Genomic DNA, 10,638 nt, shown 5'->3' on the forward strand with positions numbered 1-10,638 from the left:
GCAGAGTCAGGGAATGTCTGCAAGAGAAGTGAGTCTACCTCCACTTAGCACTCTCTGTATACAAAGCCCTCTCCTGAATATTGAATCATCAAACACTAACAACTAAACAATGAAAGCAACAGGATTATACTCCATTTTTTAATGGTTCCCAGAGCTTAAATAACTTGTGCAAGTCACAAAGCAAACAAATAACACAACTGAAGTTGAACGTATCTGTGCTTTGCGTTCATTCATTCATTTGGCAACTTTTTATTGAGGGCCTACTGTATGCCAGGTAATTTTCTAGGCACTGGAGTAAAGAAAACACATAATATTCCCTGCACTGCCGAGCTGACATTTTTGGTTAGGGGGCCAGGAGTCACCACTTAACTGATTCAGAGGTCTAGGTTGTACATACACACACACACACACACACACACACACACACACACACGCTCACACACACACATACACACACACACACACACACACATGCTCCTGCCTCCATTCCATGGAACCAACCAAAAGGAGAAACATGAGAGTGCGTGGATGAACCGCTCTTGGTTCCTGAAAGTATCTGCTCTGGGGTTTCCTTACTGACCTCTGAAAACCAGTGAATTTTTCCATGAAAAAATGGTGGAATTTTTTTTCCCATAACTTACTAGTACATTTCTGAGCATTAATGTCCTGTCCTGTCCTGTAACACAATATACTACCCCTTAGTAGTCAGAGATTAAATAGATACTTTGATAATTACCTCATCCAGTTTCAGTTGTAACTAAATCTCCTCTGTGTCACTCTCTCCTCCCACCACAACAGTACTATGTCCCTAGCCAGGAAATTCTTAAGAAAACAGATGAGTCCCACACTGTGCCCTGCAGGTCAGAAAATTCTGGCTTTGCGGAACAGATAGGAGGGGTAAGTCTGCAAGGCCACGACTCTTAATGGGAACTCCCTGCTTCTGGTTTTTCAAGTTCAATCCTAGAGACTGTCAATAGAAGAATCTCAGCTGCTCTCAAAAGCAGGAAGGAGACCATTATGGTGTTTGCTTCCATTGAGATGCTAACAGGACTTGAGAAAAGAATATTGAAAAGTTTTTGAAGATTTTTTTAATCTAGTGAACAGTCCATAAGTCACATCTCCCTTAACATTTTCTTGTGTTTTGATTCCAACTTTAAGTCATAGGAACAGAGAGTTTGCGATCAATACCTGACTAATAGGAAGCACTCAAGGAAATATTTGTTGAATAAATAAATGAATATTTGGATTCTCTTTTCTCCCTTCCTTTTTGCCCTGGTTTCTTATGTCTAAAGTAGAAAAAAATAGATTGAGTTGGAAAGCAATAAAATAGGTAACAATTTATATTTAAAGGGTGAGATTAGCTGATCCCTTTCTTCCTGTTAATGTTTTTCTATCCGTATGAAATTTTGTATTATATCGTAGCATCTTTGTTTTGCATCCTACCAAGGTGTTAGTCATGTCAAACACACAGAACTAAATGGGAAGCATACCTGGTTCCACATCTAGCCTTATGTGCAGAGATAAAACATTTGAAGTTAAGAGGCAAAAAAGAGAAACTAAAATTTGTTGAGCGCTTACTTTATAGCAAACCTTGTATACATTGTGCACCATTCTGCAAGGGTTGCTGTAATTATTGGAGGTGAAGAAACTGAGAATATATTTTGGTCAAGGCTATATTGCTACTGGACAGATAGAGTCAGGATTTGGACCTTAGGTTTGTCCACAAAATGATATTGCCTACAAATAAAAGTGTTCATTCCTATCCATGGATTTATTTTTAAATCATGTTAAAATGTGACATGCCTACCAAATTAATGAAACAATTCAGCCCACACTGGCTTGAATCCAAACAAAAAAGAATTTATTTTGAGAAACACTGAAAGATGGGAGATAAATTACTATATAAATACAAATATGAGTAAAGCGTTTCCAGAAGAAAAATCTAGTTTCCCTAATCTGTTTGTTGTGTTATTTTTGGCTTACAATGAAATGTACAAATCTTAAGTGTACAATCAAGATATAGAATACATCCATCACCTCAGAAGATCTCCCATGTTACAAAAGATAACCGCTGTTGATTTCTATTGGCAGATTAATTTTGTCTATTCTTAAATTTCATATGAATGGAGTTATCAAATGAATGGAATAATGCATTTTATGACTTCTGTGCTCCACATAATGTTTTAGAAACTCATGTCATTTTGGATATCACTAGTATGTTCGTTTTGTTACTGACTAGTATTCTATTGCATAATAGCTACCAGAGGTTTTCAGACTCTCTTAATCAAAGCTGTTTCCCTCCTTTGAGGATCCATTGCTGCAGAGGTGAAGAGAACAAGCCAAATATCCGTCAGTAGGAAAATGGGTGAACAACTCATGGTAATGGAATCATACACATCTACAGCAACGGATTCCTCAAAAGAAGAAAGCAGTTTTTATTGAGAGAGTCTGGAAACCTCTCGTAGCTATGGCCTCAAATTAGGGGACATTTAAACTAAAAGAGGTCTATCAGAAAAAGAAGGACATGAATCAGAATCCTTTGTTTTTGTATTTCAACGACCTTAAAGTTTTATTGACCCAAGTCAGTGTTTAGGAATCAAAACAAATGACATCAGTAGATCTTCCTATACTTCCAATTGTATCAGTCATCTTTTTAACCACCTAACCAAAGTGATTCAAAGATGAATGAAATTTAAAGATTTTCCGGTGGTCTTGGTGTGTGAATATACATGGGCTTCTTCACTTTTCGGGTCTTTATTTCTCTTTGTCTTATTAATTGCCTTTCACAAAGCAACAGAGCTATCTTAAAAGCACTTTGAAATCCCTGGATGAAAACAGCCAAAGCCATAGAAAATATCAGCATTATTATATCAGTTAATAGGCAATTGAAGCTATGAAAGGAATAACCAGAAAGACAAATGAATGGGCAAGAGGTAAAACAATTACTTAAAGGAGAAATAATGGGTAATAGTAACCAAGGTTCTGAGAACAGGAATAAAACATATATCAGGAGGAGATGGATCTTAAAGGGAAGTGGTACACTTCGACTTAATTAGAGGACTGTGAAAATGGACACTACCAGACAATATCAGAGAGCTTTGGTGCCCTTTATGTGAATTAGCCAAAGCATTAAGAATAATCATAGAAATGCCTTGATCTCTGTTTCTTTTTTTTTTTTTTTGAAGAATATGCACCATTGCTGGAGAAATACATTTTTGAGAAACTTCTCAGAATGTAAACTGCTCAGATGCTTTTTAAAAAAGCAAATAAAAAATAAAATCCTGAGAAACAAGAAATCATACAGTTTAACAGCAATTGGCCGCTATGCCCTAACCTTCAACTCTGAAAGTATGATGAACTAATGTGGTTGATCTGTTAGTTGAAACAAATGTTCAAAAATGTTGGAACGGAAGCATATGAGACATGAGGGAGTGAATTGGTTCTCTGGCCAGCCAAAAAGTCCACTGATGTTAGAGGATGGGCAATTCATTTAAAAATACAAGAATAAATAAGTGACTTTACTATAAAAGTGAAAGAGATGGCATAAGACAAACATAAGCACTACTAGCTATTTATAACAAAGTTTCTTTTTTTTTTCTTAGAAAGGGTTATATAGACATGTGTATGGAGATAAATTACCAAATATCTTTAAAACGCTAATTAAAGAATAAAATAACTTAGATACAAAATTTGGATCCCAACCTTTGCAGAAATATGTTCCTATAGAATTATGTTTTACATTCAGATAAACTATTTAAATATTCTGAGGATAAAGATGGTAATTTCTTCAATGATTTACATGAGTTTAAAATTTAAATATACTATAGGAATTGACCAAATTACTCTGTTCTTTAAAAGAAAAAAGATTAAGGATTGATAACAGCTTTTTACACATTAAGAATTTTTTCTTGAAGTTCTTCATGAGATAAGAGTTAAATAACTGCCAGCATATACTCAGAAACATAACTGCCTTGGAATGGAAAAAATGTCTTTTGTTTTATCCTGATACTAACAAAGAGTTCGTTAAAGAGTTTGGAAAAGAAAGATAAACTCTTTCCTGAACTCTTTAGGTTGCTTTTTATATTAACTTGTCTTATGAATAATCAGCTGATCTTTGAAAACTTCCTTGAAAAACAAAAAACCCTGGAAACTCTCAATCAAGTATCTTCGCTAATTAAACTTAGACGTCATCTTGGGATTAGAGAGCTGACGCTTTACTCTTTAGGGTATGTCTTTTACTTGTTGTTTCTCATTTGTTGGATCCCTAGTGACATCTAGCTTTGCCTCTAGTATGTCCACAGGGAAAACCTTTCTGGAACCTCAGCCAAAATCCACTTCAGCTGCATTTCCATTTTAAGTACTAGAGCTTACAGCCTTGTAATGAACGTCCAGAATAGACAACACTTCCTGTTTCTGTACTAAAAAAGCTGCAGACAATAGTTTATAATAATGATGGAGAAGAATGAACCCCCACCCCCACCAATGAATTAAAGCAAGATACTAAGAGCAAAATTAAGTATTGTACATGCGCTAGACAATGACTCTAACAACAAAGAGAGTATATCTAAGCATACATGCACATTCATGTATAGGTATAAATATGCCTATGTGAATATATACATATGTGCAGACAAGCATGCCCTTCTTTAATAACCACAGCTAAATTTGTTAATTGTAAAAATGGAACTTCTGGTATCACCATGCCCCCTAGCTCCACATTAAAGTACTGTTTTAGTTTTGAATAATCGGATGATTATTGCGTGTCTCCTTAAAGCTTTAGGATCCCTTAATAAACTCTTAATAACACTATATAGCATTTCAGATCAAATATAACATCATAGAATGCATTATGCTGTGGACATAAAATAAGTGGTAATTAACACAGAATGTAAAACAGTGCCTTAAAGCAGCCAGTCCATCTTTAGCTATACCAGCAAGTGGGCTGGGTACTGTAAACAAAAGATTGGGAGTGAATTCATTATGCGTTGAATTGCCAAAATTTGAAAACAGAGAAACGCCTCAAATATCAAAAACTGTGAAGCTAGCAATATAGTAATATCTGTAATTCTGATGAAAAAAATTTGAATCTAAATTTTGTAAACCTGTGGGAGTTGCTTAGTAAACAAGCTTTGAAAACCCAATTAGGTTAGCAAATTAAGAGTAGGATTGCCTCTTGGCAACCCAGATTAGAAATAAAAATTGTGGAAGAGGACAAGAAGCAAAAATGAAAGGACATAGTTTATAGTTAATAACAGTTTTGAGATTTGCAGGGATGTAGAATCATTTTTCTAGTTTTGCTCTATGACGAGACTAATTCTGAAGAGACTAACATATTCATTGGGCTTTTAAAATTTCTGTGAATGTATGTCCACATAAATCCCTTGCCCCAGGGACTCATGTCTTTCTCATGTGTATTCAGGGGGATATAACGTTCTTGGTAGAGGAAGAAATCTATAAAATTCACCTGCCCAAAATAAGGGAATTATGTTTTCCAATTGTTAGACCACAGACCTCTGGAAGACTTTTCAGCTTCGAGTGGTCTGTTGGCAGTGTACTTTCAATAGAGGCTCCAGGGAAGTGCCAAGACCCGCTTCACTTTTCCCCCCTTTTCTCTTTTTATCCCTCTGGGGCTCTGTGAATTTTTTTTTCATAGCTGGACTAAAGTTGTGTCAACGGGAGACTTGCACCATAAAGACTGAAATGTTAAAGAAAGCTACAAGGAACAGCTTTGAGGCAAGGTTTCAAGCTTTGTCATCACGCTTGAAGAATTTTCTGTTTAATGTACTGTAATGCAGTATTCAATGGGGACACGTTTAATTGAGTTTTACACAACCCAGTTGGGAGTAGAGCTGCAAGGTAGGTGATGTCTAGGTTTTTAATCTTCCACTCCGGAGAGGCTTGTTGACGGAGAGGTTCTTTCTCTTTGCAAGAAAAAAAAAGGAAGCATGAGAAATGATACATCCGTGGATAAAACCAATTGGCAACCCCCAAAGGAATGAGGGCGATAAGGCGAATCCAGCACTTGTAAGAAATAAAAGAATCCAACTGTTCATTTAAATGAGAAACAACACCCGTGCGATGGAGGAGGCAGGGAGGCTGGGCACAGGAATGGGGAGGAACCCAGACTGAGAAATAGAAGCAGTGATGCAGGAGGAAAGAATTCTAGCAAACAAACAGCGGCTTGTTAGGGGGATTATCGAGGAGATACTTGCTGGTGTGTATTTTTAAGGAAAGTAAGAGGGAGAAGGGGGCATTTTTATGTTGGGAACAATGAATAACTGGCAGAAATGAGTGCAGAGGGAGCTGCTATTACACAAACAGCACTCAAAATAAATCATCATTTCTTCCTAAAGTTCTAACCTAACCCCTGCATCAACCTGGATAAAAATAGCACCAGACCCTGTCAAAAAGACAAAATAATACCTTATACATCAGCTCCAAGGTATTAAACTTTCTTAGCTCAGACAGCCCCTTTTTCTCCTTCTTTAGCAGCTAAGCAGGCAAAAGCACGAAGCAGCTGCAGCATTCACAGATTGCATTTCTGTTTTGTCTCCATGACACCAGGCCTAATATGTAGCTCCATAGTTGGCCCGGGCAGAACCTCTTCCAAAAAATTGCTTTCAATATTTATTACCAATTTTCTGGTCCCCAGCAGAGGAGGACAACTAGTTAAAGGATTAGCTACTAATATAATGAAAGCATCCACTTAAAAAGGAATGTTAGTACTCTATCACTTACTTTTTCTGCTGAATCTTTTTGGACAAGCCATTTTGATGCTGTCCCTAACGGTAATGGCTGGTTTCTAATGTGCCTGTGAGCCCATCCCAGCAGAAGAGAGTGTGCATGATAACACAGATTCCTTTGAATTCCTGCGCTCCACCTGCAATGAGAGACAACACTCTAAGAATGTTCTGCTATCTTTCATCAGTGTTTGTGGCATGCAGATAACTAATGCATTGTTGCCTGTCAGGATCCTTGCTAATTTAGGGCTGCTGACATGGTGCCTGGTAGTCTACTCTTTGGTATATTATTGCCACGAGGAGCCCTGCGTTTTCCTCTTTTAAAACTAATTTGCTTTATTCAACACATATCTCTGGTACGAGGTACCGGGAATAAGGTAGAGAACCATTTTCACACTGTCCTTGTCCTCATGGAGTTTGCAATCCAGTGGGGGGAAATATAGCAATCAGGCCAATAAATATAACATTTTAAAATGATTGTGATTGTGATATTGATCGTAAAAATGTGAAAATACTTTTTGTTTCATTCGTAGACTTGATCTAAGTGGCCACTTGGATCATCCTCTATGAATCACTTTCCTTGTTACACATATTCATTCAACAAATATTTGTTGTGCACCTACTGTGTGTCAGGCATCGTTCTAGGTGTTCTAGATCTAGAACAGCGACCAAACCATGAAAATTTCTGTCCCTGTAGGGCTTAAAGTCCAGCCTATTCTCATTTAATTTTTATTGCAGCATTATAAAGCGACCATTATTATGATGATTTCACCTAACATTGATAAAGCATCTTGAACTTCACAGAGCACTTTTGCTTTCATTGTCTGATCCAATGTGGGCATCAACCATGCGAGGTAGATACTAGTTTATTTTACACAAGAGAAATCTGAGGCACAGAAGGGTAAAGTAATTTTGCCAAGTTTCACAAAAATTTAAAATTGAATGTGTGGCAATAATATAAGCCTCCTAATTTTTTTTCCTTTTTTTTTTTCTTGTTTTTACTGAGGTATAGTTGATGCACAGCATTATGTAAGTTTCAGATGTACAACATAGTGATTCACAGTTTTCAAATATTACTTTCTATTTATAGTTACGATAAAATATTGACTCTGTTCCCTGTGCTGCACTATATATCCTTGTAGCTTATTTTTTTTAAGCTCTTTATTGGAATATAATTGCTTTACACGCTTGTACCAGTTTTTGAGGTACACCAGAGTGAATCAGCTGTGTTTATACATATATCCCCATATCCCCTCCCACCCTCCCTGTGCTGGCCCTCTGAAGCATCACCCATACGTAGTAGTTTGTCCCTCTTAGCCCTACCCCTACTCCTATGTTGCCCCTCCCCCTTCCCGCTTCCCACTGACAGCCACTGGTTTATTCTCTATATAGGCCTCCTAATTTAATCCAATATAATTTTTACTTGAGCTTTGTTACTGTGATTTTTTTTTTCATTTTTTCAAAAGTCGAACAGCATTTTGATTTTTTGGAAGGTGAAGGTAATTATCAGAATGTGGAGGTCAGTTGGTCAAAATAAATGCACTCACTTGAAATGACTGCTACAGCTCCACTTGGGAGGGGATTCGCATTGAAAATCAGCTCAGGACCTAGTGCTGCTAATACGCAGGGGCCTTGGCAGCCACACGCCTATTTAGGACAGCATAAAGGCTGAGGACCGTGGTTCTAGAAACTACACGATCCTAATCTAATGCCAGTTCTCCATGACTTGAGTCTGCAGAACACAAAGCAAAGTGCTAGAAATTGTTAGGATAAGGCAAAAATCTACTTACTGAGAAGAATTATTTAGATAAGCTTGGTTACTACATTCAACAAAAATGATAATTGTCGGAGTGTGTTTACTTTAAAACATCAATGTCATAGTTTTATTATTTGTCACCTCTCACTGAGATAGGCCTTAGTTTTGATTAATTCATAATTTCAGATATGAAGCAGCAACATGATTGCAGCCTCCGTCCAGGGATAGTTTAAAGATTCATCTATTTTTGTGAAGACTCAAGAGCAACTCTTAAATGAGGCGATCCACTAAAAAGAAGGTCTGCGGAGCACTCATTTGAGGGTTTGTTTTGCTGCTAGCATAGTGTTTTATGTATATGGACTGCCTGAAATACAAACAGCCTAGGTTCAAGTCCTGACTCTGCTACCTATTAACTTGCCGTAGCAAGTTACATAAATTCTCTGACTTGATTCTCTCAATATAAAATAGTAGGGGGGAGACCCCTACCTTACAAGGAAATTTCGAAGATTAAATGACAAAATATGTGTAAAAGAAGGACTCATAACCATGCTAGGTGCATGAAATGCTACGTTCTTATGAGCAAATACTACCTTGAATAAGTTTCTGCATTTATATGGCCACATAGTAGGGAGTCATAGATAAGGAATCAATCATTCAAAGTTAATGAAACTTTGAAGTGAATTATATTCATAATTACTAGGATTTGGAGTTGGTATTATCTGAATCCATCAATATTTGTACCAATAGGCAATATTTAGACTGCACAACCAGTCTCTGGGACACATTGGAGTTTGGGGGATGGGGTAGGTGACTCTGAGACAAGTCCTGATTGGGAACACTGTCATTTCACAAAACGGCCCATTTGCTCTATTGTTTCCTATTTTTTTTTAGAAAGAGAAGTTAATGAAGCACTTAATTTTCTGATATAATCAAGAAAGTACTTGGAGAGCTAAACAGCAATTCATTGCCTGGATTAAAGGAAGGATAGCTGAGATTGTTGATGGTTTTGGCCTATCCTAACACACCCCCTCCAGAGAATAGCTTCCTATCACAGTGAGTTGTATGAGCTTGCCCTTAAAAGCACCACCTGCAAGATTCTGATAGATATTCAACTCTTCCCCCCTTTCTTTCCCTGTGCCCCATACTTGCAAGCTCATATTTTGAAAATCACTTTGTAGACTGTGTGTACTAATGTAGCTAGATGGCTCCATCTGTGGGTCATCAGATAGACTGGCAGTTCTAAAAGTGTGGTCCACCAACCACTGGTCCCAAGACACTTTCCAGAAGACCATAGGGTCAGAACTACTTCAATAATATTATGTTATTTGCCTTTTCCACTGTGTTGACATTTGCATTAATAGTACAAAAGCAGTGGTGGAACTTCTATGAATCAAGGGAGGGATTGGAACCAAACTGCACTAGAAGTCGTTGTATTTTTGCCAAGGTTGAAACAAGCAAACAAAAAGAAGGTGCTGCTTAAGAATGTTCTTGATGAAGCAGTGGAATTTAATTCTTTTACTAAGTTGAAACCCTTGAGTTCATGCCTTTTTAATATTCTGTGTGACAAAATGGGAAGTACACATAAAGCACTTGTATCTCATATTGAAGTACCATAGCTGTCTCCGCAAAAAGCACTTGCATGATTGCTTGAATGAAAAGTGGAATTAGCCGCCCTTTTCATAAAACGCTATTTTTGCTTGAAGAATGTCTGACAAACTGTGTTATTTAAATTTGAGAATTTGGCAGATATTTTCTCAGAAATAAATATTGCTTCAAAGAAAACAACTGACAGTATTTATTGCCAATGATAAATATCAAGCTTTCAAGCAAAAATTAGAAGTTTGGAAATGTACAGTGTCTGCCACTGTGAACTTGACAGCTTTCCAATACCTAAAAACCTGTCTGATGAGATTCCTTGTCATAGCCCTGAATGTGATTTTTTGATGTTATACAGTGAAATGTGCTAACATTTGGAATATCTGTGTAACTCAGTAGACCAATAACTCCAAAATACTACATGCATGATGCTAATATATTATGTGTTGATAAAAGACTCATTCAAAGTGCAACATATATAAATGGATTTAAAGCAACAGAGTATGAAAAACAAATTGACTTGGTGTCAAATTCCACACTGCAGCT

This window comes from Hippopotamus amphibius, chromosome 5, assembly GCF_030028045.1.
Source record: "Hippopotamus amphibius kiboko isolate mHipAmp2 chromosome 5, mHipAmp2.hap2, whole genome shotgun sequence".
Lineage (NCBI taxonomy): Eukaryota > Metazoa > Chordata > Mammalia > Artiodactyla > Hippopotamidae > Hippopotamus > Hippopotamus amphibius.